The 27,421-nt window shown below is 39.6% G+C and overlaps 1 pseudogene; it reads right to left on the reverse strand.

The window, feature by feature from the left end:
* Positions 1 to 2,318: 2,318 nt before the first annotated feature.
* LOC121385855 overlaps positions 2,319 to 27,421 on the reverse strand; it is a 36,163-nt pseudogene continuing 11,060 nt past the window's right edge.

The following is a 27,421-nucleotide window of genomic DNA, read 5'->3' on the forward strand; positions in this document are numbered from 1 at the left end:
ATGAACATGACCTACCACCGCTTTTACCACACGTGTAAAAGCATGGGGACTCGTCGCCAAACCGAACGGGAGCACACGTAACTCGTACGCTTTCCCGTCGAACAGGAAGCGCAGAAACTTCCAAAATGCCTTGTGCATCGGGACATGGAGGTATGCGTCTTTCAGATCGATCGACGCAGCCCACTCCCCAATTTGAAGCAGGTTCCGGACCGAATGAACCGTTTCCATTTTCATGAAAGGAACATCGACGTAGACGTTCAGTGGCTTCAAATTTAGGATTAGTCTCCATTCTCCATTTTTCTTCTGGGCGAAGAAAAGATGAGAATAAAATCCCGGAGTGTCCAGACTGACTCTCTGGATGGCCCCTTTGTCGAGAAACTCGGCAATCATACTCTCCACTAAAACGCGCCGATCCGCGGACGGTAACGGCGGCATTCTTGGAGTGGAAGTAAGAGGGGGGCTCGAAGAAAAGGGTATTTTGTAACAGTGTCGAACGACCGACAGAACCCAGGGGTCGAGACCAGGCAGCTTGCACCAATTTCGAAGGAAATGGCGGAGCCCCCCCCCCCCCCCCCCCGTCGGACTTGGTCCCTGACAAAAGCCAGAACCGCCGGATAATCGCACTCCTCCTCTATCTCCGAACCGAAGTGAGAGAGAGCTGGGTCAGCGACAGAATCCGGTCCAACCGACGCTTCCTCTGAAGCCAGGTCACTGTCCATTGGATCCCGAAGATCTTCATGAACTCCTCCCCCTAATCGAGACGCCCCTGGGGCAGCGTCTCCCGAGACGGAAACAATAGGAACCGAACGACAATCCCTAACTGCATCGTCAAACTGCTGTCGAGATGCAGTTTCTGCTGGTTTTGGCGGAAAACCAGGGGATGGAGGAATGGGAGCCGCGCCCGACGGTCCTGTCTGCGAAAGCAATGATCCCAACTGAGGCGAAGTGTTCAAAAATTCCACAAAAGTCCGAAACAACGTTTCCTGAAAGCCTAACGGTCGTTCCTGCGCCAAGTGCGGAACGGTCGGAGTATGCGGCCACAGAGTACCCCCAGCCGAGGGGTAATCTGCGCGAACCTCGTCCTCTATCGAGTAAAGTCGAAGAGGTAGGGATCAAAGACGGTGCAAACTGAGGAGATGTCCGTTGCTACCGAAGTCACCGGACCCTTGGGTAAACATATGCAAACGGAGGACCCAAACGGGATGAGTCCTCCACCCAACGGTAAACATCGGTCGGGATGCCAGAGACGGGTCCCGGCATCGGAACAACTGGCTCAGTTCGAAGCAAACTGGCAGAACTCTCCTCGGGCCTTGAGAATGCTGAGGTGCCGAAGCGACTGTCAGCAATCGAAGGCAAAGTCGGGGCCACCTGCTCTGCGGACGAAGCAGTGGACCTATGCACAACGGAGTGCATGTGCTCGGTAACCGATGAAGTCGTCAAAACCGGTGCCGCGACGACTCCACCCTGCCCCCCTTCTGTTTGTAAAGGTAACCGTAACGACGATGGCAACGCCCGCGACGAACCCACACAAACAGAAGAAGGCGCCGTCACTAACGAAGATGGCTCACTTACCACGGTCACAATAGGAGCCCAGGGGGGGGGGCGCTCCCAAAGTATCGGTAACTGTACTCGTAACACGGACCGACGAAGAAACACCCTCGTGTTTCCCCCCTTTCCGGACACTTTTTGAAGTGTCTACAGACTTATGGGACCTACCCACTAAGTCCGACTTGCCGACTACTGCCGAAGCAGACGACAAGATTTTGCTGGTACCCGAAACCTGAGTCTGCGAACCGAACCGAACCCACTGGTCAGGAGACCACGTGGCACAGATTTCACACCGACGGTCTTGAGAACAAGACCGACAGTCTGGACACAACACGCGTGTGTCTTTACGTTGTAAAGGAAATGGACAGCCATCTCGCGCACAAACTTTCCGTGCACTAGCTGTCAACGAACTCGCGTCGGACATGGTAAATTCAACACAGAATTCCCAACTACCAACCGTATGTCAAGTTCAACCGAAAAACAAACACAAAATTACAAGTAAAGAAAACTTTTTGCCAAAGCTTAACAGGTGTTAACAGGTGGACTGCAGAATTGAGAATGAAGTTACAGGTAGCCCGTGCAAGGATAGCATTGCTCATATCCGGCAAGGGAGAGAATTCTGCAGTGTAGGTATGACTCAGGTTGAATAGCATTTTTGTTGTGCTAGCACAGTAAGTTGAATAAGATTATTGTTCAGCATTAAAACATGCACACCTGCACTAAATATTTGGGTTTACATTTCACCACGCCAATCACAAACAAACCAGTGAAACATTCCATGAATTTATTCATACTAATCGAACTGTGCAAGATATTAATTTACAGAAAATACCAAATACCAACATACAAAAATGCAAATTATCATGCAAAGCTATTAGTTACAGAGTATCTTATGTGTTTTTTTCACCAGTGACCACACACACTGCCAGGATACAAAAATCTGCCCTGGGCATAAAGCAAAGAACGTCTTCCAAGTTGAATGGCATAATCATAATTTTCGGATACATACTAGTGTACCGGTGCACAACATTAAAGCTATACAAGTGACTGTGTACTGTTAAAAAAAAATATTCCAAAAGATCATTTCGTGGGAGAAAACTGGTTTAATGGTGCAATAAAAATGCTGTGTGAGAATTGTGATGATGAAAAAATACTATACTACATGAAGACAAAACAAATGGTATATTTATTAGGACTTGAAACATTATAACCAGAATGGTTGTTACACAAATGGATAAATTTGTCAAACTTGGATGGTTCCACCCAAACTAGTGATTAGTCACATGAGAAAATGTACTAAAGGGACTGTCTGCCATTTAAGATGTTTCAGACCACTAGTAGGGACTGTCTGCCATTTAAGATGTTTCAGACCACTAGTAGGGACTGTCTGCCATTTAAGATGTTTCAGACCACTAGTAGGGACTGTCTGCCATTTAAGATGTTTCAGACCACTAGTAGGGACCGTCTGCCATTTAAGATGTTTCAGACCACTAGTAGGGACCGTCTGCCATTTAAGATGTTTCAGACCACTAGTAGGGACCGTCTGCCATTTAAGATGTTTCAGACCACTAGTAGGGACCGTCTGCCATTTAAGATGTTTCAGACCACTAGTAGGGACCGTCTGCCATTTAAGATGTTTCAGACCACTAGTAGGGACCGTCTGCCATTTAAGATGTTTCAGACCACTAGTAGGGACTGTCTGCCATTTAAGATGTATCAGACCACTAGTAGGGACCGTCTGCCATTTAAGATGTATCAGACCACTAGTAGGGACTGTCTGCCATTTAAGATGTTTCAGACCACTAGTAGGGACTGTAGGGACTGTGCCATTTAAGATGTTTCAGACCACTAGTAGGGACCGTCTGCCATTTAAGATGTTTCAGACCACTAGTAGGGACTGTAGGGACTGTCTGCCATTTAAGATGTTTCAGACCAGTAGTAGGGACCGTCTGCCATTTAAGATGTTTCAGACCACTAGTAGGGACTGTAGGGACTGTCTGCCATTTAAGATGTTTCAGACCAGTAGTAGGGACCGTCTGCCATTTAAGATGTTTCAGACCACTAGTACCACAACTAAAATTACATATTAAATACATTAAACAAGTGTGTATATCCAGTGCATTTTTGGTTATCCTAATAGGGACCAGGGGTGAGGACAAAAATGTTCAGACACCCCTCCCCCCCACTCCATATATAAATAAATATCCAATACAAATATGGCTCATGTCTCCCTCTACTTGACTGTGTATTATCACAACGTCTTTGTCGTCATCAGTCTCACACTCCTGGTCGGTGAGGGGGAGGAGGAATGCTAGGTCAACTGGTCTGTGTTAAACATCACTGTGTCCACTGCTGTTGGTTGGTTGACGCTGTGATGCAGAAATGTGCTGCTGGATCCATGGATGCTCAAGCACCTGTGACAGAGGGAGACGTTTCTTGGGATCGTGACGCAGTAACTAAAATACAGAAAACGAATTGCTAACACGGGCACTGCTCTAAAATGGCAATAAATAAACTACAAAAATCAACAGCACTAATATGGACAAAAAGCTTACATTATAAAAGGATAATACATTTTTGCTTTGTCCAAGAGCACTGGTCTTAATGCCAAAAATTGAAATAAGCGGCCAGTCATGGTCATTGTCAAAGTACAAATTTGTATTTGTCATGATTTGACAGTAACTCAAGTCGATTGTGAAGCTCGCGTTGTAGTAAAAGCTGGCAGTTTTGGAGTCGAATACACTTAATGCATCGATTTAAAAAATATAAATGATTATGAATGAAAAAACTCAAAACGCAATCCCTGCAATATTGGTGTTTTGAAGCCAATTTCCTCCGCTATCACCACATTTGTCAACCATTCCCACCTTCACTTGTTACAGCTCGCAGGCAAAAACTTCATTTTCAAAACTTTTTTGTTTTCTTGTCAAACGATCTTGTATCGCACATTTTTTTCAAGTGATACTAAAACAATTAAAGACACGCCAATTCATTGGGTGGCTAAATCGAGCAAGCCAATCAAAAGTATCGTTTTAAACGAATGACAATAACGTACACAGGTCCTGATCTTATTTGTTTTCTCGATCTCGTTTGACGGGGACTGCAATTAGGTTTTTTTTCCGTTGAATGTTGATCACATTGAGTCAGTTTTGCTGAGACACGGAAAATCCGGCATATGCCGGAAAACTTTCACCCATCCACCTTAAAAGACAAGGTCTGCGATCCTATACCAACTGACCGCACAGCAGACGAGTGTTTTACTACCTGGACATGAAAAGGTACAGATGGATAGACGACACCATACTATAATATGACCCATCAAAGGAACGAAGGAAATGTTTTATTTAACACTCTCAACACATTTTATTTACGGTTATATGGCATCGGACATATGGTTAAGGACCACACAGATTTTGAGAGGAAACCCGCTGTTGCCACTTCATGAGCTACTTTTTTCGATTAGCAGCAAGGGATTTTTTATATGCAGCATTCCACAGACAGGATAACACATACCACAGCCTTTGATACACCAGTCGTGGTGCACTGGCTGGAGCGAGAAATAGCCCAATGGGCCCACCAATGGGGATCGATCCCAGACCGACCGCGCATCAAGTGAACGCTTTACCACTGGGCTACGTCCCGCAACTTATGACCCATCAAAGATATGCATATAAAAAAAAAAAACCTTCACCTCAAAATAAAGAAACAGTGTTTTACAACATTAAAGATATAGATTATCCTTTTAGTGATTTCCCTAGAAATTTGGCAAAGCATGGTAGACCAAACACTTTGGGGCATTTTCACAATTTTCGGGGCACTTGTTTTTCATTAAAAATACACAAAAATTAATTGAAATAAACATTAATGTAATTTATGTCCTTGCTTTAATAAATGAATGGCAAAAGATATAAAAGGCATATTTTATTAATTAATACCTTTTTTGGTGTTTTATAAAGGCAATTTTATAATTAATTACTAAAAAAAGGCTTGTTTAATCTCAGGGCAGCATAGTGCTGATTAAAACAAGACGGTACTAGACTACTGAGGCATGGTGCTGCACCATGCTAAAACAAGCTCAGGAAAACACTACCTTTGATATCAGATCTTGGGCTGCTTCACACACATGACTCGGAAAAGACAAGTCCACTTTAGTGATGCGCCTGTAAGTCTCCGAGTGTCCCTCGGACTCAAATGGCGGCTTCCCCACCAGGAACTCGTAACACAAGATGCCCAAACTCCACAGGTCGACGTTTTGATCGTGCGTCTTTCCCTCTACCATCTCTGGAGGCAGGTAGTCCAATGTCCCACACAATGTGGTACGTCTTTAAAAAAATACAAGATTGGTGTTTTAATAAAATCCACTAGCCATGGGATCAGTTATTTTTAAAAAATTTACTAGCCATGATTAAAAATTCACTAGCCCTACTTTAAGTTAATTCAATTTTACTAAATAATAGTAATCAGACATGTCACCTAAAGAGGGAGATAGAGCTTAAAACACTAACATTGGGGGTAGGGCCTCCACGAATCCAGAATATTGGACTCGAGTACTTGAGGGTCAAACTCGACCCGGACCCGACACTTACACTAGATGATGATGAGATTAAGGAATAAAGTTAAATAGCATTATGCATCTTAATTCCAGCACTGAACATAGATGCCAAATCATGCAATTGTATTGCATTTAGAAACCGGTTGATGTGTTCAGTGATGGATGGATGGCCAGTTTAAAAAGGTCATATAATTATTGTGCAACTTATATCGTTGATTATCTACTGCTAAAATTATTGTCCTACATTGTCCATTGTATTATAGTTGATCACTGTATTCCACCTTTTACAGGTACTCGAGTCCTGTGAACGGAATCGAGTCTTGATAGACTCGGCCCGAGCCTGAGTACCCGAGTACTCGTGGAGACCCTAATTGGGGGGTTGGGGTGAGGGCAGGATATTCATATTTACAAAATACACTTGAATGCAACTTTTAACCCCAGAAAAATTTCACTAGCTGTCGGGCATAACAATAGTAGTTATTTACTAGCCCAACATCGAATATCACTAGCCATGGGAGTGGGGATACCATAATTAAGTCCTGGTGTTTGTTTTATAACATTACAGCACATTGTTTTAATTGGTGATCATTAGGGTGGGTGGGGGGTCAAACATGGTGACTGCAAGACTTGGTTTAAGAGAACAAGAGGAAAAATGTATTGCCACATACAATTCTCATTCATATTCAGATTACGTTTAGACTTGAGATAAAATAATGGGGAAAAAAACCCCATCAAAATTAGTTTTTAAAATTCAAAACTGCCAAATTTGGTGACATGTCTCGGCATGTGGATACCGTTTTGCTATGTACCGAGTCATCTAAGACTTCAATGGAGATCAACAGAATAGGCGTATGTGTCAACTACAAGTTCTCAACTTTTGCACGAGTCTCACTGCACAGAAGCATAGCAGACATAAGCCTTGGGAGTATTTGTTTTGTTGGAAGGCACTAGTTACAGTATATATACTAAATTATTTATCTTTGACGGTTTCCAACTCACAAACATCAGAAACAAGACTGCTGACAATCACATAATTTATTCAACCAATCACAAGTTGTGTTCATTTATGTCCACGCCTTACTGTGTATACATTTTAGCAGTCAACCTCTTATAATTACTGTTGCATGAAGACTTCAAACGCGATAGTTTATAAATATATTTTTCAAATTATTATTAAATTAAAAAATATATATATATAAAATTCCAGGACTTTGCAGGGGTTAATTTATTTTTTCCAGGAGTTTTAAGCACTTTCCAGGATGAAAATAAAATTTAAGCACTTTCCATGGTTTTCCAGGATGTATGCGAACCCCGATTATTTTCAACTGGCCCTGCTGGCGACCATTGTTTTCACGTTGATTTTCAAACCTGGGATAACAATTATTGCCGTCAGTTGAAGGGACTGGTTTTTGATTTTTGTATTTGTTGCCAAACGTAATGGTTTAATTTGGTCATAGGGCTCAAAATTGCCTATTTTAAATACATTTCATAATTGCCGTAGGTAACAAATTCGCATGTCCGAGCCCTGCATACATATAATGATGTACACACACCTTGATGAAGGGGCATGAACAGACCAGCCAAAGTCGGCAATCTTAAGATCGCCTTTCAATCCAAGCAGTAAGTTTTCAGGTTTAATGTCTCTGTGAATGACACGACGACTGTGACAATACATTAACGCATTCGCCAGTTGATGGATGTACTGTAATGAGAAAATATACATACATAACATAATATATATTATATAGATAGCTACGAAATATATAGATCTACAGAAACCATCAAAGTGATATTCTGTGAAAAGTCATATTTTTACTGTATTTCAGTCACAGTGAAAATATAGAAATCGTATTTACTTTTTTGTAAAAGTGCATGATTAAATTATCTCCCTTTGAGAGAGAGAGAGAGAGAGAGAGAGAGAGAGAGAGAGAGAGAGAGAGAGAGAGAGAGAGAGAGTGAGTGAGAATGTGAGATGAGAGAGAGAGAGAGAGAAAGAGAGAGAGAAAGATAGAGAGAAAGATGGAGAGAGTGGGGTAGGTTATTACCCTCGTGTGAAGAGCTAGGTGGTATACTGTATATACCATTTGCAGGTCACAGGATTTCAAATTTCATAGGAATCACTTTTTCGGTTCCGTGCCTTGTGATAATGGGAACCCACTGGAAACTGTTTTTAGGTTCCGCTGAATAGTCGTACTCGATATAATAATCAGCCCTTGAAATTCGAACAAGTTTACCAAGGCAGTTAAATGCTGTCGCAAATCAATTTTGCAACGGCACTATGGCAGCAATTTTAAAGGAAAGATTAATGCTGTCAAAATTATAAATACTTTTTTTTCTGGCATCTGTAATTGGACAGAGTTCAGAGAAAAATGCCTCCAGACTTTTCATCCACTTGCGATAGGTTTTGCAACAGCATTGCCGAATGCCGCCGTAAATTTCAAGGTCTGAATAATCATGGGAAACTAAATTTGATTTTACCGACACGGTACCGGAAACAATCATTTCCGTGATATTTGAAGGCCTGCGTTTGGTATCATGCCAATACCGATTTATTGTACTGGGCAATTTTCAAACTACAAAAATTTCAGAACTGAAAAATGTTTTCCGCCATTTAGTAAATCAGTAACAATATATCTTACAAACACAGTATGTAGTGTTTTTCCTAGAAATTTGGCAAGGCATGGTAGACAAAACACTTTGGGGGCATTTTCACCATTTTCAGGGCACTTTTTTTGCATTAAAGACAAAAAACAAAATTGAAATAAACATAAATGTAATTAATGTTTTTGCTTTAATAAATGAATGGCAAAATATACTACTCAAAAGAATTTAAGGGTCAAAAATTTATAACCAAATAAGTTTCAGAGTGTATTAGATTGATGATGTAAACTACACCAAATTTTTTATTTATTGTTCCATATTTACAAAAACCCACAAATAAACGTCACTGTATACAAGAAAGTCACATGACATGCTGTCAAAGTTGAAGGTTGTCAAACATGGATTTTACACATTAGAACATTCGTTTAATAGTGTGTGAATCCACCCCTGGCGCGAATACTCTCGACACATCGTTGCCTCATGCTGTTGATCAGATGTCTGAAGAACTCTTGGGGAATGTCCTGCCACTCTGCCATAAGAAGTTGACCCAGATCATGAAGGTTGGCCGGAGGGGCATGGTTATCCCGAACTCTGCCTAATTCGTCCCAGGCGTTCTCTATTGGGGCCAAGTCAGGCGAATATGCTGGCCAATCCATCCTGGCGATACCTTGTTGTCTGAGAAAGTCCGTTACCACCCTGGCGCGGTGGGGTCTGGCATTGTCATCCTGCAGAACTGCCCCGCCGCCAATCTGCTGAAGGCCTGGGAAAAACAACGGCCGGATAATCTCATTCAGATAGCGGATTCCATTCAGATTGCCATCCACCACATAGAGGGGGGTCCTGTGGTGGATAGAGATGCCGCCCCACACCATGACGCTGCCACCACCGAACCGGTGACGTTGTCTAACGTTAACATCAGCGAAGCGCTCCCCAGGACATCTGTAGACACGAACCCGACCGTCGTTGAACTGGAGACTAAACCTGGACTCATCAGTGAACATCACTCGACCCCACTGAACACGTTGCCACCGCAGATGAAGCGTGCACCAGTGACGTCTGGCCGTTCTGTGACGTGGTAGGAGTGGTGGTCGAACAGCCTGGCGACGGCAGCGTAGATTATTGGCTCTCAAACGATTGCGTATGGTTTGATCACACTCGAGTTCCAGTCGCAGTCCGCAGATTGTCACGTAATCGGCGTGCAGTGGTTGTGCGTTGACGTAGAGCCATATTGGTGATGTAGTGGTCCTCTCTATTTGTAGTGCTTCGGGGTCTTCCCGAATGTGGACGATTTCGAACAGAATTTGTTGCTTGGTACAGTTGCCACAGTCGGCCAACGACACTGACTGACACCAAGTCTCAGAGCAACATTTCTTTGCGTATTGCCATCCTGAAGCCAAGCAATAGCCCTTCCTCGATCTTCGATAGTTGAAGTCGTACCATTGTCGAATTTGGAGTGTGCACCGTACACGAACGCAAGCTCCAATTATACGGAAATTCAGCATTGGGAACATGGAATACACGTGCAAAGCGTGCAAATGAAGCGCTTTGTGAAAAAGCAAGTTATGGGCACTTAGCAGACCTTTCGCTTTCGCCCTAATTTACGTGCAAATGTAAGTATGTTTTCGCCATTAGAACTAGTCGACAGTGTCAATGACAGTGGATTTTAATTCATTTATGGGTTGCTTAGACCCACTTTCGTCAAAATGGAACAATACCATGCGTGACATTATGGTCTAGCTAATATAATTGACATTCAGAAAATAATGTCGAAAACATCGTCTGACCCTTAAATTCTTTTGAGTAGTATATATAACATTTTTATTAATTAATAATACATTTTTTAAGTGTTTCATCAAGGCAATTTTAAAATTAATTCTTGAAAAAGGCTTTTTTAATCTCAGTGCAGCATGGCACAGGTTAAGGCAAGATGGTGCTAGACTATTGAGGCCTGGTGCTGCGCCATGCTAAAACAAGCTAGGGAAAATACTAGTATGTGTTGGGTATAAATCAGATGAGAGCCTTGTGTGTGGAATTTTAATTTTATTTAGATGAAATTATCAGGCGAGTTGAGACTCGGGCATGCATTTAAGGTTGAGTATACCAAAAATACCCATCGATATCAGTATAGGTATATATTAGAAATAAAAATTAAGTCGAACATGATACACACTATAGAACACAATCTAATTAAAATTAGCTCCACTATTACATATGGATCTAACACCAGCCAGTTGGAGCTCATGTCCACCAATCAAAACCTTACTTGCAGAATCCTGATTTAAAACTAACAACACTGCGTAGTCCCCAATGTCCAGGTAACATTTCATCTGTAAATAATAATTTAAATATTGACCAATCACACTTCACCTTTTATAACGTTATTTGGGAGCATACATATTCTAAAAATATCGGGCGAGTCTATTTTAGTGGCCGCAGTACAGCGAACCATACCAATATGTACGGGGTGGGTTATCAGTCTTCAATTTTACATTAAAAATTATTTATTTATTTATAAAAAAACAAAACTAAATCAGTCTTTAGTTTTACATTACAAATTATTTATTTTATAAAATAAAACATGTTTTAAGGCATTCGTAATTCACACGAAACATGTCGTATACCCTCAGGATAATTCGGAATGTTTTCAAATTATTTTTAAATCACTGGCATGATTCTGCAAGTAAGGTTTTGATTGGTGGGCATGAGCTCCAACTGGCTGCTGTTAGATCCACATGTAATAGTAGAGCTAATTTTAATTAGATTGTATAGAACATGAAATACAGTGAAACCACTCAAAACCGGACCCTCTGTAAACCAGACATTCCCTCATAACTGGACCCTTTGTAAACCAGACATTCCCTCAAAACAGGACATTTTAAAATATCTGTACAGAAAACAACCTCTCTAAACCGGATACCTCTTAAAACCTGACTTGTTACTTGGTCCCGAGGGTGTCCGGTTCAGAGGAGTTACACTGTATTAACTCTTTCACTCCTAGGTTTTTGTTCAACGTACTACTGAGATAATCTAATCCAGTGATGTACAAGGCTGAAAGGGTTAAAAGTACGATCAGAGCCAAATAGTGCAGATAATAACAAAACTGTCTTACATTTGATGTCCTCTTTTCATCAAATCTTGTGCATCTCTGTAGTTCCTTGTACATCTCACCTCGGGGCGCATACTCCAAAATGAGGTAAACTCTGGTTTTGTCATGGAAGTAACCAAAAAGTCGCAGAATATTAGGATGCCTGCAATGAAACCCAATTTATAATGAAGGGACTGTTTACTGCCTTTTCTAAAACAGTTCTGTAGGCATCGAAATAAGTATAGCATCTGGAAACTCATGTAAAGGTGACCACAAAATAAGACCTGACTAGAGATTTCTAAAGCAATCGAAGCACTACGATATCATAAACTTGTCGTACACTAAGATGTCACAACGACATATGCCATAGCCTGCAATTGTTTTATATCGTAGTTTAAAAAAATCTAAGCCCAAGTAACCTATATTAGCCAGGGCCATAGCTGGGGGGGGATGGGGGGGGGGGCAGTTGCCCCCCAGAAAAAATCCGGAAAGCATTATAGAAACTTAAAGAAAATTCTCTTAACTGTTTAAGGAGGTTTAGACTACTCAGAACAATACCGAACATTGATTATGTTTTACGAATGAATCGTTGGTATCATTTTGGCATTGTTTACACACCAACGTTTGAGCGAGCACAGAGATCAACAAATGAAAGTAGATATCGATGTATTTTTGGCAATTTATTCAATGTTTCCGGAAGAAGAAAAATGTATCGATTTCAGGGCTTATATGGCCCAATTTAGGGTCTTTTGTGAACTTGCCCGTCAAATATAGGGCCTTTTAGGACTAGATCATCAAAATGGGGACTTTTTAGGGCAACCCTTCAAATTTAGGGCCTTTTAGGACTAGATCATCAAAATAGGGACATTTTAGGGCAACCCTTCAAATTTAAGGCCTTTTCAAGCATGTACAAACCTTGATAGTCTAGCACCACCTTGCCTTAACCAGCGTCATGCTGTCCTGAGATTAAACAAGCCTTTTTCACTGATTAATTCTAAAATTGCCTTTATAAAACACCCAAAAAGGTATTACTAATTAATAAAATATGCCTTTTATATCTTTTACCATTCATTTATTAAAGCAAGCACATAAATTACATTAATGTTTATATGAATTAATTTTTGTGTATTTTTAAGGAAAAACAAGTGCCCCGAAAATGGAGAAAATGCCCCAAAGTGTTTGGTCTACCATGTCTTGCCAAATTTCTAGGGAAATCACTATATAGATTACGACAGATTTATAAAGTTTACAGTTCCCGTTCTCATTACTGGTACTACATAATCCATTAGCAGATACACTGATATTTAGTTTTTTATTGATTCATATCACTGTTCTCATTGTACTTGTGTATGTATATTTGATAAAAAAAATTCCAAATCCCTGCTTAAGTGTGACAATCACAGCAGAATAACAGGCAGTACCTAAGTGTGACTGAAATAACAAGCAGTGCCTTACGTGCGACTGAATCACATCAGAATAACAGGCAGTACCTTAAGTGTGACTGAATCTCAGCGGAATAACAGGCAGTGCCTTAAGTGTGACCGACTCACATCAGAATAACAGGCAGTACCGTAAGTGTGACTGAATCACATCAGAATAACAGGCAGTGCCTTAAGTGTGACTGAATCACATCAGAATAACAGGCAGTACCTTAAATGTGACTGAATCACATCAGAATAACAGGCAGTACCTTAAGTGTGACTGGAATAACAGGCAGTACCTTAAGTGTGACTGGAATAACAGGCAGTACCTTAAGTGTGACTGGAATAACAGGCAGTACCGTAAGTGTGACTGGAATAACAGGCAGTACCTTAAGTGTGACTGGAATAACAGGCAGTACCTTAAGTGTGACGAATAACAGGCAGTACTTTAAGTGTGACTGGAATAACTGGCAGTACCTAAAGTGTAACTGGAATAACAGGCAGTACCTTAAGTGTGACAATCTCAACAGAATAACAGGCAGTACCTTAAGTGTGACTGGAATAACAGGCAGTACCTTAAGTGTGACTGGAATAACAGGCAGTACCTTAAGTGTGACTGGAATAACAGACAGTACCTTAAGTGTGACAATCTCAGCAGAATAACAGGCAGTACCTTAAGTGTGACTGGAATAACAGGCAGTACCTTAAGTGACTGGAATAACCGGCAGTACCTTAAGTGTGACTGGATCTCAATCTCTCTTCTTAGCTGGTGCTCTACTCCAGTCTGCTGTAGTTGAGATTTGAACAGGACCTAAAAATAAACAATTAAAATAACTTGAAATGCATTTCTGAATAGTGACAACTCTTCAGCTGTTAATGACCGTACTGAACTAAAACGACCATCCTCTCAAAAGACTTGAAGTCCCCGTTGTGCCCAAATTAGTGAGAGTTAAAGCCCTGAAACATCCTCCTAAGCCGTAGTTGGTATCAAATGGTTGGGCAAAATCTCATGACCTTTTCACACACACCCACCCCCCATGACCTAAGCGAGATTAGGGTAATTGCGGACACCATTGGCTTCCACTGTATTTGTCACTTGTTAACAGAACACTACATGATAACACCACTACATGATAACACCACTGCATGATAACACCACTGCATGATAACACCTTCATAAAAGGGGCAGGACGTAGCCCAGTGGTACAGCACTCACTCGATGTGCGGTCGGTCTAGGATCGATCTCCGTCGGTGGGCCCATTGAGCTATTTCTTGTTCCAGCCAGTGCACCACGACTGGCATGTCAAAGGCCATGGTATGTACTACCCTGTCTGTGGGATGGTGCATATAAAAGATCCCTTGCTGCTAATCAAAAAGAGTAGCCCATGAAGTGGCGACAGCGAGTTTCCTCTCAACATCAGTCTGGTCCTTAACAATATGTCTGACACCATATAACCGTAAATAAAATGTGTTGAGTGTCGTTAAATAAAACATTTCTTTCTTTCTTTCTTTCCTTCATAAAATTTACATGAACTTGATTGGCTGTTTTTCTTGTCACTGTACATGACAATCAGCCATTGGGTAGATTCTATTTTATTACTGTAAATTATAATAAAGTAAGAATGGTTAGAGGAGAAGAAATGCGGACATACGTCGGTGAAATGCGGACATAGTCAATGGATACAATTTTCATTTAATCCACACAGCATTTTAAACAATTATTTTTTTACAGTATATAAATAATTAAACTAGTAAATCTCTAAAGCTATCTTTTATCAATTTCTGCAGAAATAACAGTAACTATATGCAATTAGGTTAAAGTTATTTTCTAATCTCAAGTTTTGTCCTTTGAGCCATTCAAACCACATTGATCCAACAATTAAAATTAAATAAAAATTAGTTTATTACTATAAAATAAATATTTATTTAGAATAGACCATCTCTGCGGTGTACTTATTTTGCTGCCTCAATTCAACTACTGCGGTTTATGCAGTCATTTAAAAAGTTTGTTTTGTTTAATGACACCACTAGAGCACATTGATTTATTAATCATCGGCTATTGGATGTCAAACATATGGTAATTTTGACAGTCAGAGAGATGAAACCCGCTACATTTTTTCCATTACTAGCAAGGTATCTTTTATATGCACCATCCCACAGACAGGAGCACATACCACGGCCTTTGATATACATGTGTATCAGTCATGGTGCACTGGCTAGAGCGAGAAATAGCCCAACTGGCCCACCGACTGGGATCGATCCTAGACCGACCGCGCATCAACCAGTGGGCTACGCCCCGCCCCATGTAGCCGTTCAACTGCGGACGAGTTTATACTGTTAATTTTATCAAACAATTATTATTGTTATTCCAATTTTTTATTTTTAAATTAAAAGTTGTGTCTCATATTATAGAAGATTCTTAAAATACACAAATTTATTCTCTCATTATCAAATGTTTTACATGCAATTTGGTTGACGTATTCAGTGAAAGATTTTGAAGAAATGTTACATCACATTACCAACGCCATTGTGTGCATGTGACATGGGATGCTACAAGTTGTAGAAGCATCATGAGGGGCATACGGCTTTTTATGTACCCTCTGTGTGTTCTTTTACCCCGAGCCGAAGGCAAGGGGGTAAAAGAGCACACAGAGGGTACATAAAAAGCCATATGCCCCCAGAGATGCTTTTACAACGAATTTATCTTGTCGACATGTTAAACCATATAGCCAAATAATCAAAATAGCACCAGACAATAATTGTTAACAATTTATTAACAGAGCTGTACCACGCAGACGCAAATGAAACCACTTGCCAGTGACGAAAAATAGTTCCATCGATAAACAAGTTTTTAACTTCAAATGTTTGTGATACGAAATTGTCTGAAACAGATATTAATATACTTCAATGATTATTAATGTTATTTAAATCTAATTATTGCTTTAGCATTAACTGGGGTGGCTGGAAACTGTTGGAAATTACAGACAGGGTATAAGAGAATTTGGCTCCACCCACAGGGGTATAACGGATTTGTCCAACGGCAAACAACCAATGAGATTAAAAATTTTACATGAAAAAAAACGAAAGAAAGAAATGTTTTATTTAACGACACACTCAACACATTTTATTTACGGTTATATGGCGTCAGACATATGGTTAAGGACCACACAGATTTTGAGAGGAAACCCGCTGTCGCAACTACATGGGCTACTCTTCCGATTAGCAGTAAGGGATCTTTTATTTGTGCTTCCCACAGGCAGGATAGCACAAACCATGGCCTTTGTTGAACCAGTTATGGATCACTGGTCGGTGCAAGTGGTCTACACCTACCCATTGAGCCTTGCGGAGCACTCACTCAGGGTTTGGAGTCGGTATCTGGATTAAAAATCCCATGCCTTGACTGGGATCCGAACCCAGTACCTACCAGCCTGCAGACCGATGGCCTGCCACGACGCCAGTAATTTTACATGAAGGCGAAATAATATTTTTTGTGTGTGTTTTTTTTTTTTTTTTTAAAGTAACACCGGAATAAAACACATACTTACTTTCAGAGCCACAATGTATTTACTTTTCTTCTCTCTAGCCAGGTATAAACATTGCCAAATTTGCCTTTTCCAAGGGGTCTCCCAATGTCAAAATCTGCCAGTAACCAATTTCTACAAATAGTAATTTACACTGTTATGTAATGAAATGCAGAATAAGAATGTGAAAAAATAATTCTCAAATGCTGTGACCCAAACAATCCATCTGATCCTCTGCAATGCTTTCTCCATTTGTCAAAGCAACAAACCTAATTACTAAACTGGTGGGTAGAGTCGAGCAACACAAAACAAAATAATTTTTAAAAGTAAAGTTTGTTTTATTTAACGATGCCACTAGGGCACATTGATTTTTCATCTTATCATTGGCTATTGGACGTCAAACATATGGTCATTCTGACCTTTTTTTTTTTAGAGGAAACCTGCTGTCGCCACATAGGCTACTATTTTACAAAAAGGAGCAATCTTTTATTTGCGCTTCCCATAGGCAGGATAGCACAAACCATGGCCTTTGTTGAACCAGTTATGGATCACTGGTCGGTGCAAGTGGTTTACACCTACCCATTGAGCCTTGCGGAGCACTCACTCAGGGTTTGGAGTCGGTATCTGGATTAAAAATCCCATGCCTTGACTGGGATCCGAACCCAGTACCTACCAGCCTGTAGACTGATGGCCTAACCACAACGCCACCGATCAAAATGGTGGGTAGAGTCAAGCAAAACAAAATAATTGTTAAAGGCATCTATTGCAATCATGTTTGTTTTTGTTGTTTTTTTTGTCAAAACATGATTCCTGTTTGACAGATAAAACACATGGTTAGGATCGATTCTCATCTGTGGGCTCATTGGGCTATTTCTCGTTCCAACCAATGCACCTCAAAGCTCTGGTATATTAAAGGCTGTGGTATGTGTTTTCCTGTCTGTGGAATGGTGCATATAAAAGATCCTTGCTACTAATGGAAAACTGTAGCAGGTTTCCTCTCTAAAGACTATCTGTAAAGATTACCAAATGTTTGACACCCAACAGCCGATGATTAATAAATCCAAATTCTTATTGAATTTGACATCTAAAAATGAGGTAAGTATTTAACCATGCATTGTGTTTTATTCGTACCGGTAGTTTAAAGGCATACTGTCATGGATTTAAGAACCTTATTTCTCTAAAAATGGATAATAAATAAAAATTACATGAATTGTTGGAAACCAAATCTAGCTATCGCATCAACTTAACTAAACTATGATGGAGTGAAGTCCATGTCATCCCTCTCGGCAATTTTAGTTTTTGAATTATGGACCATTGCTATAATTAAAATTATTTTTACAAAATGTCATTAACAGGGCACAATATTTCATGAGAACCGTTGTTCTGTTCGCGTGTCGGTTACGCAACTTCAAAATCACGAGAACTGCCAATCGGTTATATGGTGAACTATTACATTCTAAACTTTAAAGTAACATATATCACTAATGAAAGAAAAAATCAGTTTTTTTTAAATACATTCGAACCACCAAGTAGCATAGAACCGTAGTTCACAAGTGTTTTAGGATTAGGTAGGCCTAGCTTATAGGTTACGATAACTGTATTCACGTAACTGAACAATCGGTTACCTAAGTAAAACTCACGTGAACCGACTTCCGGTTACATAAGATTTTGAAATATTTTCCCCTGCATTAATAAAAGGAGTATGGTGGTTATGAAGATGGTTGAATAAAGTACATTTATGGACAAATCAAATTATTTTTGTTCAGGTAATACTTTGTTAGACCATTAAATAGGTCAGTGGTCTGTGACAATATGCCTTTAAACGGGACTGGTAGATCAAAAGCAAAATTGTTTCCAAAAATACTGCTACTCTGATCCATACTTGGTTGGACTTGACGGGGGCGAACTTGCTGAATCGCATGTCACTTTCATTTCCTGTCTGTCATCCGATTCCATACTGTTGGTGTTCACTGGTTTCAAAACGCGTTTTGGCTCCATGAATGTGTTGTCTGTCAACCGACTCCTGACACTGGATCAAAATTAACAAGCACACGAACTTGCTTGCTGTAAAAGAAAAAAAAACAGTGCAGTTATTGACAGTAAAAGGAAAGGAATATTTATTGATCATGCTGCATTGCAACCATGCTTCCGGTTCCCCGTGACCTGATGACCCTTTAACTGGCCTTGGTGGCGTCGTGGTCAGGCCATCGGTCTACAGGCTGGTAGGTACTGGGTTTGGATCCCAGTCGAGGCATGGGATTTTTAATCCGGATATCGACTCCAAACCCTGAGTGAGTAGTACAAGGCTCAGTGGGTAGGTGTAAACCACTTGCACCGACCAGTGATCCATAACTGGTTTAACAAGTCATGGTTTGTGATATCCTGCCTGTGGGAAGCGCAAATAAAAGATCCCTTGCTGCCTGTCGTAAATGAGTAGCCTATGTGGCGACAGCCTGTTTCTTCTAAAAAAAAACTGTCAGAATGATCATATGTTTGACGTCCAATAGCCATTAAGAAAAAAAATCAATGTGTTCTAGTGACGTCGTTAAAAAAAGAGAAACTACTTTTTTTTTATAACCCCCATCGGACAATCTGCAATGTTGTTATGCCAGCAGGGCTTGAAATAGGTAGTACATAGGGGATAATATTAAACAAGTTACCAGTTATCAAATCTGTCTCGAAGGCCAGTAAGATTTATTTATTATCACACCCTATTAACTGACACATTTGTAAAACGAGTAATGATAGAAAGAAGCGAAATATATCCAGTGACGATGACGATCATGCTATACCACCTAATAAGTTTTTAAAAAGTACTACAACATTACCGGAATCGTCTAGTGACAATTTAGTTTCTTCAAGTAGTGATTTTGAAATACCCTGCGGTCAAAAGAAGTTTTGCAGCGAAACCAAACCCACCCCATCTTGTTCATTCAACACTATTGAAGAAAACAACGAAGAACCTGTTACTGCTACGATAGACCATGGTGTTGATACCCCTATGTTGAAGCATTACAATTTATTTACACTATGTAATGAAGTTAGAACCAAGGAGGAAGCAATTAAGTTTTGCCGAAATTTAAGACTTCTACCAAAAATTGTGAGATGCCTCAATTGAAAATGTCAATTACACAATATAGGTTAAACGGAAAAATCATAATTAGTTACATTATCGATTTCAGTGTAATAAAAAAATCTGTAAAAACAAAAGTAAAAATCAGGTGCCTTTAAGAAAACGTACGTGGTTTGAGGCGTCAAACCTTTCCATAAGAAGAAGTTTATTAATTTTGTACTGCTTTTCAAGGCAATATCCAATAGAAATTGCTCAAATAGAAACAACGATTCCCGAAGAAGAGATAAAATGAGAGAAAAAAACTTCACCTGAGACTATTGTTGACTATTACAACTATTGTCGTGAAATTTGTGCTGCATCAGTGGAAAAAAACATAATAAGTGGGGTAGGTTGTACTGTTGAAATAGATGAAGCAAAATTCGGCAAGAGAAAATACAACCGGGGTCGCCAAGTAGACGGACAGTGGGTATTTGGTGGAATTTGTCGTGAAACAAGAGATTTTTTCTTAATTTCAGTGGGGAAAAAGAAATGCAAACATTAAGTTTAATTGTTAAATACATAAAACCAAAAACAAAAATTATATCAGACCAGTGGGTGGCTTATTCCAGAATTGGAGAATTGCAACAAATTTACATCGATGAAACTGAATCATTCGGAGAATTTTGTAGGTAAATATAGTATATGGATATTACAGGCCCATAGGAATAACTCGAGTTGGGGAGGTGGGGCACTGACGGATTGGGTACAAACTCTATATTAATTTTTTTTTACAATGGCAAACATTAATGTGTAAAAAAAAAATTAAAAAAATACAAATAGTTCCTACGTGCCTATATTAATTACATGAATAACATAAAAGTTAATAATGTAAAATCAATTTATTACACTTTATTATATTAATTATGTTTATTCGTCAGACCAACATTGTCAATGTGTTCTCGCTGCTCCATTTAAGCGGGGCGGCCCGCCCTGCTATTCCATTTTGCCGCCCTCCTTTCACGTTCTCCGCCCTCCTTTTATTTTTGTGCGCCCCCCTTTATTTTCCAGCACCTATCTCCGTCCAAATGCACACTTTTTTCACACACAAAAAACGACGATCAGTCTGCACACTGGACATCAAACAAACAAGCCGCGTCGTGTACGATACATTTACGACAGTTACCGTAACGTAATTTACCAGTATTTTTAACAGCCTCTATTTTGTCCCATATCTGTATCCATTTGTATGTTTAATAGACACAATAAAAGTTATATATTGTATTTCAGCAATGAAAACATTTTTCTTTTTTACGGATTCAGGAATCTCCGATTGAAAAAAACCCCAACTCTCACTTATTTGGCGCCAAATGTGTCACGTGATCAGAACGGTCATTCTATCTTTTGCTTCCACTAACTATTGTCTGATATTTTGTCCTCAGTTGCAGATATAATTCGTTGTAACGGATTTTTACTTTCTGTCATTTCTGTCATTCTGTTTATTTAGCAGTTCTTTATAAAATATTGTAAACTTTTCATTTTGGGGAGATATGAACGCTTATAAAAACAACGGAAGTGGTAGTGTTTATCATTAAAATCATTTATCTTGAGTGCCAAATAATATATACACCGCCTTTACAAAAACGAAACTATAGGGATGTTCGCCGAAGCAGTTTATCAGCTGGCGATAATATTTTATCACAGCGATCCATTAATTCGATGAAGATGGAAATAACAAAAAATGTATCCGACATTAGGGGATCCACTTTACAAACATCTTTATTGTTTTTCGTATATCTTGAAATCTTTATTAAAAATAATATTAAAACTTTGATCGATTCAGCAAAACCGAACTGTCCGTGAATGTCAGACCGATATCATCTTCGGTTCAATTAAAAGACGAGATTGCTTGTATTTCGTATTTATAAACCTTTTTGTAGGCAAAATAAGGAAATAAGGAATATGTCTTTTCACAAAGTCTACCAACACACATCAATATGGTAACCAAACGACCCCCCCCCCCCCCCCCCCCTTTTTTCTTTTCGTTTATTGGTTTTTTTTAAAGGGCGTGATGCCGAGCGGCCGCCCTCCTATAACCAAGGCATGTACCAACTTAATTGAAAACAGATGGTGGTGCGTGAAGATACAACTTCCAAGTAGGCCTACACACGTGGGAATTTTGGCCTTCGTGTTGCGGAATACATGTGGAGGAGTAAATATAACAAGGCAGTGTTCCAGATTAAATGTTTTGGCCAGTATCCCAGTTGGATACTAACATTTCAAAATCTAGTATCCCACCTGAGAATTTAGTATTATATATATGGCATCCCGGTGGGATACTGGGTTCTTGAAGTCTGGTATCCAAAATTAAATTCTGGTATCCCCGGGATATCGGGATACTGTTAATCTCGAACACAGCAAAGAGGAAGTTTTCAGTCAACTGTTGCGTGCCATCACTTTGGAATATTTTTCTTAATGGTGCTTGAGTATCTTTTGGAATGTATTACTTTGTATGATAATTAAAATGGCCGACATGACAACATCGTTCGGATTATCGGTTTGAAATGTTAAAGAATTGTTTGGTTCTATTTGATGTATTTAAATACTTACCTTTTAGTGTGTAATCATTTTTTATTTTTTCCTTAATATAAAGCGTTTATAAAAAATAATAAACAAATTTTAGGGGGGATGAGGGCGGATATTATACCTGAGAGGTCCATATTACATGCTAGTTATTCAAAATTCCTACAACTCTACCATCATTTAATTCCCCGCCCATGAAACAATATGGATTACCATTTGTATGCTAAGAGAACGAAGATCAATCGCAAACACCGAAAACGTACCCAAACATTCATCCCCACTCGTGAAACCACAAGATCCCCACACATACATATATTACTTGAAAATTTACGAGATAAAAATAACATTTCCTTCATTCCTCTCTCTGAAATTCAAATAATCTCCTTAGATAATATTTCAGAATCCTCTCAACTGTCAATACAAAATATGCCTAACAATAACTAAGGTTTACGGTAATGCAATGCGAGACGGTGACTTTCTTCAACTAACGGAAATACCTGGGCCGTAGCTAGCATGGGGGCAATGAAAACATTCAGAAAGCATTATAGAAACTTAAAGAAAAGGAGTTTTAGACTATTACCCCCCCCCTCCCCCCCAAACAAAAAATCCTAGCTACGGCCCTGAATACACTACCATTTTAAGGCATTGCGTTAAAGAAATAAACAAGTTATATATATCTTACTATTGCCGGTACTCACATAATAAGTCTAAAAACAACTTGGAATAATGAACGAGTGAGAGAGAAAAACCATTCAAAAGCTACACATAAAAAAACACAATAATCGTGCACACGTTTTACCTTTGGTTGAACGATCAGAAGTGAATAAACTGGGTCATAATCCGTGCATTAATGCATGGAATGGCTCTCATTGGTCAAAATTAATGACACGTCATCGTAAATGATGATTGGTTAACCTATCCTACAATTTTTCGTGAAAAATAACGAAGATTATCGACAACCTTAAAGGATACCACGAATGATAAACAAGTTATTAAAAATAGTTAATAACCCTATTAGATGTTCTTAAAAGCCGAAGATTGCCGAAAATTAAAACCTTACTTGCAGAATCCTGCCAGTGATTTAAAACTAATAACACTGCGTAGTCCCCAATGTCCAGGTAACATTTCGTCTGTAAATAATAATTTAAATATTGACCAATCACACTTCGCCTTTTATAACGTTATTTGGGAGCATATAAATTCTAAAAATATCGGGCGAGTCTATTTTAGTGGCCGCAGTACAGCGAACCATACCAATACGTACGGGGTGGTTTATCAGTCTTTAATTTTACATTAAAAATTATTTATTTATTTATAAAAAAAAAACTAAACTAAATCAGTCTTCAGTTTTACATTACAAATTATTTATTTTATAAAATAAAACATGTTTTAAGGCATTCGTAAATCACACGAAACATGTCGTATACCCTCAGGATAATTCGGAATGTTTTCAAATTATTTTTAAATCACTGGCAGGATTCTGCAAGTAAGGTTTTGATTGGTGGACATGAGTTCCATTGGTGGACATGAGTTCCAACTGGCTCGGTGTTAAATCCTACAGGCTGTAGGTACTGGGTTCGGATCCCAGTCGAGGCATGGATTTTTAATCCAGATACCGACTCCAAACCCTGAGTAAGTGCTCCAAGGCTCAATGGGTAGGTGTAAACCACTTGCACCGACCAGTGATCCATAACTGGTTCAACAAAGGCCATGGTTTGTGCTATCCTGCCTGTGGGAAGCGCAAATAAAAGATCCCTTGCTGCCTGTCGTAAAAAGAGTAGCCTATGTGGCGACAGCGGGTTTCCTCTAAAAACAGTGTCAGAATGACCATATGTTTGACGTCCAATAGCTGATGATAAAAAATCAATGTGCTCTACTATACTATAATATATATATTTTTTTAAATGGGGATGGGCGGGCACGTGGTTTACATTTTAAAGTTTGTTTTTGTTTAACGACACTACTAGAGGAAATCGATTAATTAATCATCGGCTATTGGATGTCAAATATTTGGTAATTTTGACACTAGTCACCAGAGGAAACCCGCTACATGTTTCCACTAGCAGAAAAGGGATATTTTATATGCATTTTCCCCACAGACAGGAAAGCACATGCCACAGCCTTTGATCAGTTGTGGAGCACTGGTGGAACAAGAAGTAAAAAACCCCAATCCAACCAGCTGCTGTTTATATACACCGGAATCAACACTAAAAATATATCCATAATGTAATACAAACGTACTCATAATTCCGCCAAATCCAAAATCACCCCTTAAAAAATAAAACGAATCAAGTGTGTGGGGTTTTTTGTTTTGTTGTTGTTGGGGTTTTTTGTTTGTTATTGTTTTGCCAAACAGGTTTCGTTTTCATTATCATGCTAATAATAATAATAATAAATACAATAATAATAATAATAATAATAATAATAATAAATATAACAATAATAAAATAATAATAACCAAATCTAGCAAAGAACCAATGACACAGGCCCGTAGCCAGCCATTTTTGCGGGGGGTGGGGTGCGTTGAGATACTGGGTGGAACTAAATTTGTATCATGGGTGCCAAATGCACCCGAATCCAGCGACTGAAGGGCGCGAGAGGTCTAGGGAATTCGGGGGCATGCTTACCCGGAATGTTTTTTTTTTTTAATGTAGATGCTCGGAGGTGCATTCTGGAGCTATTTGTCATGGGTTTTTCATATTTTATTTCAGGTATTTTGCGGTCGTAGCGCGTACATTTTTTTATAAGACTTCAAGAGCAGCAGTAAACTTTGACTACATTAAATGTGTGACACGTTGTGAAAACCTACCTGTGCTCGACTATATGAGCCAGGTACGAATGAGCAGTGTCGCACTCATAACATAGAGCGATTGTACTCCAATATAACCATCGCTCAAAATATGGATACGATCATTGACATATTTGGCTTAAGCAAGGGGCGAGACGCATATTTTTTTTCTAAGACCAGCATATAAGTGAATAGAACTAGTTACATTGTGAAACAATACATTTCTATTTTGTACTTTAATACTCGTTAATTGTAATCTATGTAAAATGCGTAGTGGTTCGTTTACAACCATATATAGATGTTTGGTAGTGCTTAATGCAAATGTGAATAAATGTTATCCAGATTAGAGCTTTTAAAAAAAACCCCTCTAAATTCAGGCAAAACTCAGCCTGCCCCCCCCCCCCCCCCCCCCCCCCCACGAAAAATGTGGGGCAGTATGATGGGTTTAATGTTATCATTAACAGACAAGGATTCAGTTTGAACTGAATGACTAAACGTTCGTGTGGTAAAACACACACACACACACACACACACACACACACACACACACACACACACACACACACACTCCCATCAATGTGTTTAAATTTTGGTATTGGGCATAGCTTTCGTTTTCTATTTGCTGTACTGACGGCATCGGAATCGCTTTTGTGAATAATATTTAAGTCAGTTGCTCCCCTTGATTGTTAATTCAAGAAGTGTATTGCAATCAAAGTTCCACCACTGACTTTATTCGAGACGGAATGAAATGTATGACATGTTAAACATATTTACGGTAGGCTTACTGGTACCAATCACATACCAGACACGGTTTGAGTTGAGAACGCATTCAATAGTGTCAACTGTTAAATAAATTCATCTCTAAACAACAAAGGCCTCGGTGGCGTAGTGGTTAAGCCATCGGACTACAGGCTGGTAGGTACAGGGTTCGCAGCCCGGTACCGGCTCCAACCCAGAGCGAGTTCTTAAGGGCTCAATGGGTAGGTGTAAGGCCACTATACCCTCTTCTCTCTCACTAACCACTAACAAACTAACAACTAACAACTAACAACTAACCCACTGTCCTGGACAGGCAGCCCAGATAGCTGAGGTGTGTGCCCAGGACAGCGTGCTTGAACCTTAATTGGATATAAGCACGAAGATAAGTTGAAATCAATCAATCAATCTAAACAACATGCAACATAAAAAGCAATTCGCTGAACGCAACAAAGAATGAATGAATGAATGAATGAATGTTTAACGACACCCCAGCACGAAACATACATCGGCTACTGGCTGTCAAAATATGGTAATGCAAACAAATAAGGTGATGATCAACATCAATATAAAAATTCAAGATTTAAATAAAAAGTGTAAAGAATTGTGCAAAAATACAAATATCACAGATAGATACTGACGTTTACTCAAAATTTCAATTTGTGCTGTATTGGCCATTCTCAAAGAGAATGTTACACCCCTGCACCACGGTGAGGTTACAGCACGCGCATTTTATTATTTTTCGGGTGATCGTAGTTGATCAAGATATTTCGTAAACGTATTTATTGTATTGACCAGTTACATTATACCTCGTTTCTTTTTCGTAAGAAAAGCGTCCATGGTTTGGCAGCTCTTGGCTCAGGTCGTCCCATGATAGTCGTAGTTTGAGTCGACAAAAGCGCTCCACAGTTACTTACATGATAGACTGGTTCTCAATTGAATATACCCATAAGGAAAGAAAGAAATGTTTTATTTAACGATGCACTCAACACATTTTATTTACGGTTATATGGCATCAGACATATGGTTAAGGACCACACAGATTCTAAGAGGAAACCCGCTGTCGCCACTACATGGGCTACTCTTCCGATTAGCAGCAAGGGATCTTTTATTTGCGCTTCCCACAGGCAGGATAGTACAAACCATGGCCTTTGTTGAACCAGTTATGGATCACTGGTCGGTGCAAGTGGTTTACACCTACCCATTGAGCCTTGCGGAGCACTCACTCAGGGTTTGGAGTCGGTATCTGGATTAAAAATCCCATGCCTCGACTGGGATCCGAACCCAGTACCTACCAGCCTGTAGACCGATGGCCTGCCATGACGCCACCGAGGCCGGTCATACCCATAAGGACGTCTTGTAATAACATGTACCATTTTAGGCAAAAAAATATGTACGGAATTTTCCGAACGCTGAAATTAATATTTGAGCTTCTACAGAGACGAGCCAAATAATATCAGAGGGCTTCCAATAATGGTTTCGAATAAACTAGTATTTAATACAGCCATCTGTTAGGG

The sequence above is a fragment of the Gigantopelta aegis genome, chromosome 12 (genome assembly GCF_016097555.1).
Source record: "Gigantopelta aegis isolate Gae_Host chromosome 12, Gae_host_genome, whole genome shotgun sequence".
NCBI lineage: Eukaryota > Metazoa > Mollusca > Gastropoda > Neomphalida > Peltospiridae > Gigantopelta > Gigantopelta aegis.